This window comes from Hyposmocoma kahamanoa, unplaced genomic scaffold (genome assembly GCF_003589595.1).
Source record: "Hyposmocoma kahamanoa isolate Upper Pololo Valley unplaced genomic scaffold, ASM358959v1 63, whole genome shotgun sequence".
NCBI classification, from domain to species: Eukaryota; Metazoa; Arthropoda; class Insecta; order Lepidoptera; family Cosmopterigidae; genus Hyposmocoma; species Hyposmocoma kahamanoa.
Genome location: NW_020653851.1, coordinates 21014295 through 21020073, shown reverse-complemented (window position 1 = coordinate 21020073; position 5779 = coordinate 21014295). Strand labels below are relative to the sequence as shown.

The 5779-nt window shown below is 35.7% G+C and overlaps 1 non-coding gene across 1 annotated transcript; it reads left to right on the top strand.

Annotated features, from left to right (window-relative positions):
* The first annotated feature begins 3797 nt into the window (after positions 1–3797).
* Positions 3798–3869, top strand: Trnah-gug. Its single transcript has one exon. It is a non-coding gene; the product is annotated as a tRNA-His (tRNA).
* The last annotated feature ends 1910 nt before the right edge of the window (positions 3870–5779 follow it).

Genomic DNA, 5779 nt, shown 5'->3' with positions numbered 1-5779 from the left:
GGAATAAATATAAGTTTTTGCATCCTATTAATATTTACTGCTAGATGGTAGGTAATAGTAGATGAAAAGATACAAAATTGTAAGATTTTATTTAATTTCCTATACATGATATCATCCAGCAGCTATTTCTGATTCTGAACTTGAATACCACCAGAACTCGAATGTTTGCAATCTCTCCCTTCAAACCAAAAAGTCGCTAGGGATGACACAGTTTTACAAATAATAAATTACTGATCATTTAATGTCATTTTTGGGTGATTTGAAACTTCAATAATATTCATTATAAACATGGCTTCAAGATTTTAGTATTATCCATAATCTAGTTGAATTTCTTAGGACAATATTGAAATTATTGTAACTGTGAAAGAGTCTGAGATGAAAACCCTAAAAATCACATGTTTTTGTTTGTTGACATTTATTCTACATCGAATTTGGCTAGAGTATAGTGGGTTAGGGTGGGTCCGGTATCTTTGTGCTACTACTGTACGCTTGTTTAAACATGCATATTCACTGTAGCCTTAAATAGCCCTAATTTATTCTTTTCAGGAAACACAGATGCCGTAATAAATCCTCTCCTTTACCATACGCATTAGGACGGAGGAAGCAAAGGGCTTCGTGCGAATGGGTGGTATATCATTGTCATAAGGTTGGAGTTTTCCGGACTTGTCGACTGAAGACATTCTCCGAAATGTATTCGGTACATATGTATTGTATTATCAATAGCATTAGAACTCATTGTGAAAGAGTTAGTCTAGAAAAGTACTGCGACCTTACCTATTTCTGCAGCTAAGCAGTAATGTCACCATTACTGCGTTCCGATTGAATCAGAATTAGAAACATGGGACTTGTCAACTCATGTCACAGTGGCAGTGTCTAACTTGTTCGTCCAGTCACTACAGCATAAAAGAGCTACAAAACTTTGTGTTTTACGAAACGATTATTAACATTATAGTTAGTGTTGCTGTAAAAGACATTAGCTAAAGGATTTAGTTAACCACCACGGGTTACGTCCGGTCCGGGTTAATAACCTACGGGTCACCCACGCTGCTAAAGCACTGCAGTTACGTGTTAGTAGTATTTGTTCGTCCTGTCACTTGGTATTATGAAAAAAGTACAAGTTCGTATAATACATGTTGTTTTGAATATTCATGACAGTATTATCACAAATATGGTGTGATCTAGCACACATAACTAAAGGTGCCAACACATTTGCTTGATTTTACTATCGACATGTGTCAGTCGATCAGACAAAGTCGATTAAATGTGTAAGCAACAGACGATAGATATTGTATTTTTTGGTATTGAATAAACATTCAATACCATAAAATACAATATCTATAGTATAATAGTCGATCGACATTTGTGATCAGACAAAGTCGAGTAAATGTGTACGCAAAATACGATCGACAACGTATTTTGTGTTAATCGACACTGTGGAATTTAGTATGTCGTAGGTGTCTCCAAATTTGTTCGATTTTAACCACGATATACGTCTATCGCTAACAGGCGACATTAACGAACAAACCTGTAAGCACCTTTATAAAGCCACCAGCAATCCTCGGTATTCGGTTTATCGCATGACAATGTTTTTTTTAACACACATACATAGCCCTGCGCTTGGGACACACTGTATCGCAGGTGCCATGGACACACGCATAGGTAGACAACCACAAATTACACCCAAACTTACGAGATAATAAATGTAGGCCATACAAACGTATCTCCCGCGTGGCAGGTAACCGTTCGGCCACGGAGGCAGTTAAACTAATAATGGAGGTATCATTGTTGTTTCCGACGACAATCTTTGTAGCATTCCTACTAATTTACAACCAATTATTTTAATTAATTAATCGAATTATTTATTAATAAGTAGCGTCTTATTATATGTTAAATCATAAAACGTGAATGTACTGAGGTGTAGTTTCTTTTCGGATTAAATTTCTTTCTTTCTTTCTATCTCCTTAATCATTTCGACTCGTCTTCTGCTAGTGCCCCTCGGATCTTTGCGATTTAAGGCCTTGCGTGGCACTACATCTGTTATGGATAGGCGTGTCACTTAACACCAGCCCACTACTTATTCGTCTCGTTACTTGATATCATTATGATCATCACGTATATGTCTCCTCACTGGCGAGAGTTTAGGCCATAGTCCGCCACGTAGGCTCAATGCGGGTTCAAAGGTTCTACCCCCTTTGACGTTCAGGTTTTATCACGATGTTCATAAAATTAAGAGTAAAATTAGCAACTCTTTTATGGGGAACTGTATATGTTTTTACAGTAAGATTCCGGAGCATATATTAAGATTATCATTTCCTAAGTTTAAAAACTACATTAAAAATATTTTAATATTACAAAATTGAAGACTACGTGTTAGATAAAGATGTATAGAAAGACGTGGCTTCATATTCCACACAAATTTGCACAGTGTATTCCATAGCATTTAAGTTTATTTGAACCTTACCTTAATGTCAGTATTACTATGTTCCGGTCTTGAAGGGTAAGGGTGCTGGAGAAATTACAGGCCCGCGAGACTTGTCAACTTACATCTCAGGGTGACGGGCGCAGTGGCAGTGCTCCTCAGACCTTTGCGATTTAAAGCTCTGAGTGGCACTGCAAGTGTTATAGACAGGCGTGTAGCTTACCATCAGGCGTACGACGAGCTCTATTTTATGGTTTTTAAAGCAGATATTTGACCACTCGTCACCTAGCCACATTTTAGTTAGTAGACGGCAGCTTACCTTTCTATCTACTTGTGTAACTATAGATTACATGATGTAAGGCTAGATTGTTGTTATTTCAATGTAGATAAATAAAGCTCTTTATTATTATAATAAATAAATAGAAAAATAACGTTAACTTCAATTTTAATCATTTTAAATTTAAGTACAGTCGCGGCACTAGATTTCTCTTTTGCTTGCAGCTCTGTACCCTGGAACGGTCAATATCAATTATACAATTTCAGAACGAAATGTTTGCAAACGATATCTATATATCATTTTGTTCAACTGTGTAAATACGTCATTCATAAATTCGAACCAACTAATGATTTATGTGCTTTTATGTACTACCAAACGAAGTGTTTGTATAGCATTATTAATGTATTTGTGTAAGGCAAACGTTTTATTCATCTGTTCTAGAATTTGAAACAAAAGCACTTTACGGAATGAATTTAAGGTGTATTTTTAATTAAGGCAATCAGCGCAAAAGTTGTTATTAAATTTTCTACAATATTACTTTCAATTAGTAAATATTTTTATACATGAAAATAGTTTCCACATTTAAAATAATTATGTACTTTAGTATTATGTAAGTAACATTGTAGAAAAAAAAATAACGTGGGTTACACCACTTTGACCTGTTAGCCTACATTGGTTTTCGACGAATTTCTGTTTCAATCAAAAGTGCACCTTAAAATTATGAGTACATAACTGTTTTAGATTAAAATTTTCATGTAGGTTTCACCTATTTATGCGTATTCTGATCACCACGAAAATGTGTCGCTATGATTTCCAAGCAAGTTAACCATCATAGTAAAGTCGCCGTCTGATTAATAAACAAGGAAACGCTGCTGTCTGTCGTGGTGGCTTTTTACGACACCCAAAACCGATTCCATGACACGCTACATTAATTGTCTGTGACCGTAAAAATTGCTCTAGATTTCAAATAACACTTCCAAATTAAGAAGTATAAAATGCCAATACAATTTTTGTGTTATTAGGTAAATTTTTATTCAACAACCTTATTTCAGAATAAGATATTGGCTGATAATTTCGTCGCTTTAATCACCAGCTCCGATAGCCGTGATCGTCTAGTGGTTAGGACCCTACGTTGTGGCCGTAGTAACCCAGGTTCGAATCCTGGTCACGGCAGTGATTCACTGTCACGGCGGAGTATTTTTTTTTGTTTTATAACTTTAGTAACATCTCACTCATGACATCGTATACTTTCGATAACTCCTATGAACATTACGCCAACTTTATTTTTGGAGCTGTTCTGTTTTTGCTTCTCTTTAACATTAAATTCGTTTTTTGTTTTTTTTTCGAATTTCGTTTTTTTTCCACAAAATTCGGGGAGCATAATATTACTAACTAAATATATTGTCGTTTGTAGTCATTGTTGTTTGTAGTATGTCGTTTCTACCATCGCACTTCCCGCCAAAGAAGTAGAGTCCATCCCAGGCATCTTAGATGCCTGGCATTGTAAGACCACGCGGGCATTTCGTTCGTCCTTTCCCGTGGAATGATCTTCCTCCTGAAGTATTTCCTTTGCGCCATGACATGGGGTTCTTCAAAAAGCGTGTTTACAGGGCTCTCAAAGGCTGGCAAGGCATATTCAAATTCAAATTCAAAATAATCTTTATTTCATAGGTAAGCATTATTACACTTGAAATCGTCACAATGGTTAAACTCTACCGCTCATTCCCCTGAGAAGAATGAGCAAGAAACTCTGGGGGTTGCACTTTGTTAATAACATTTGTACACATTTAACATTTACAATATATTTTTTTTATTTGAAACATCAGAGATCGAGACTACTTCCATGAGCTAACCGTACTTAGCTTCTGCGTACTTAAAAACAATCAATGACAAAAATCCGTGGTCCACGGATTTTTGTCATCCAAGTACGCAGAAGTTGTATAATAACCTTTAGTATAAAAGTTTTGTTTCACTATAGTTTTAAACCTCGTGAAAGGCAAATTTTGTATATCAACCGGAATCTTGTTATAGAAGCGTATACATTGCCCTTTAAATGTTTTTTTGACTTTGTGAAGACGACTGTCAAGAAAAGCTAGTTTATTTTTATTCCTCGTATTAATGTTATGTCTGTCACTATTTTTCATAAAGAAATTACTATTCATTTTAACATAAATTACATTTTCATAAATGTACTGTGAGGCTAGTGTAAGAATGTTAATTTCCTTAAACTTATCTCTCAAAGATACTTTGGGGCCCAGATTGTAAATTGCCCTAACTGCACGTTTCTGAAGGACAAAGATTCTATTGATATCGGCGACATTACCCCAAAGCAAAATGCCGTATGTCATTAGACTGTGAAAGTAGCTGAAGTAAACCAATCTAGCGGTTTCGACGTCTGAAAGTTTCCTTATATTTTTAATCACGTACACTGCAGAGCCGAGCCGTTTTGATAACTTACATATATGGGAACCCCATTGCAATTTAACATCTAATGTTATACCTAGAAATACAACTGTATCCACATAAAGAATTTACTTACTTACTTACTTACTTACAAGATTCAATTTTTCGTTTGTAACTACAATGTTTGTAATCGTCTCTTTAACATTGGGTAATGTAAATTTCACACAATTTGTTTTTTTCTCATTAAGGAGTAGGTTATTAACAGCAAACCAATCAACTACTTTAGATATAGCACTGTTCACATCGTCGTAGGAACATTGGTGCCTTTTAACTTTAAATAATGAGGAAGTATCATCAGCAAACAATAGTATCTCATGTTTTATACCCTCCATAAGGCTAGGTAAGTCATTACTATAAACTAAAAACAAAAATGGGCCTAGAATTGTACCTTGAGGGACACCCATGCTAATTGCAGACCCTGATGATTTCGTACCATTAACATCGACCCTCTGTACCCTACCACGCAAATACGATTTAAGAAGGTCGAGATCACGTCCCGCCACACCATAATGACGAAGTTTCCTGACCAGTGTATCATGGTGCACACAATCAAAAGCCTTGGAAAGGTCACAGAATACACCAATAGCATCATGTGAGACTTCCCAGGTGTCAAATATATG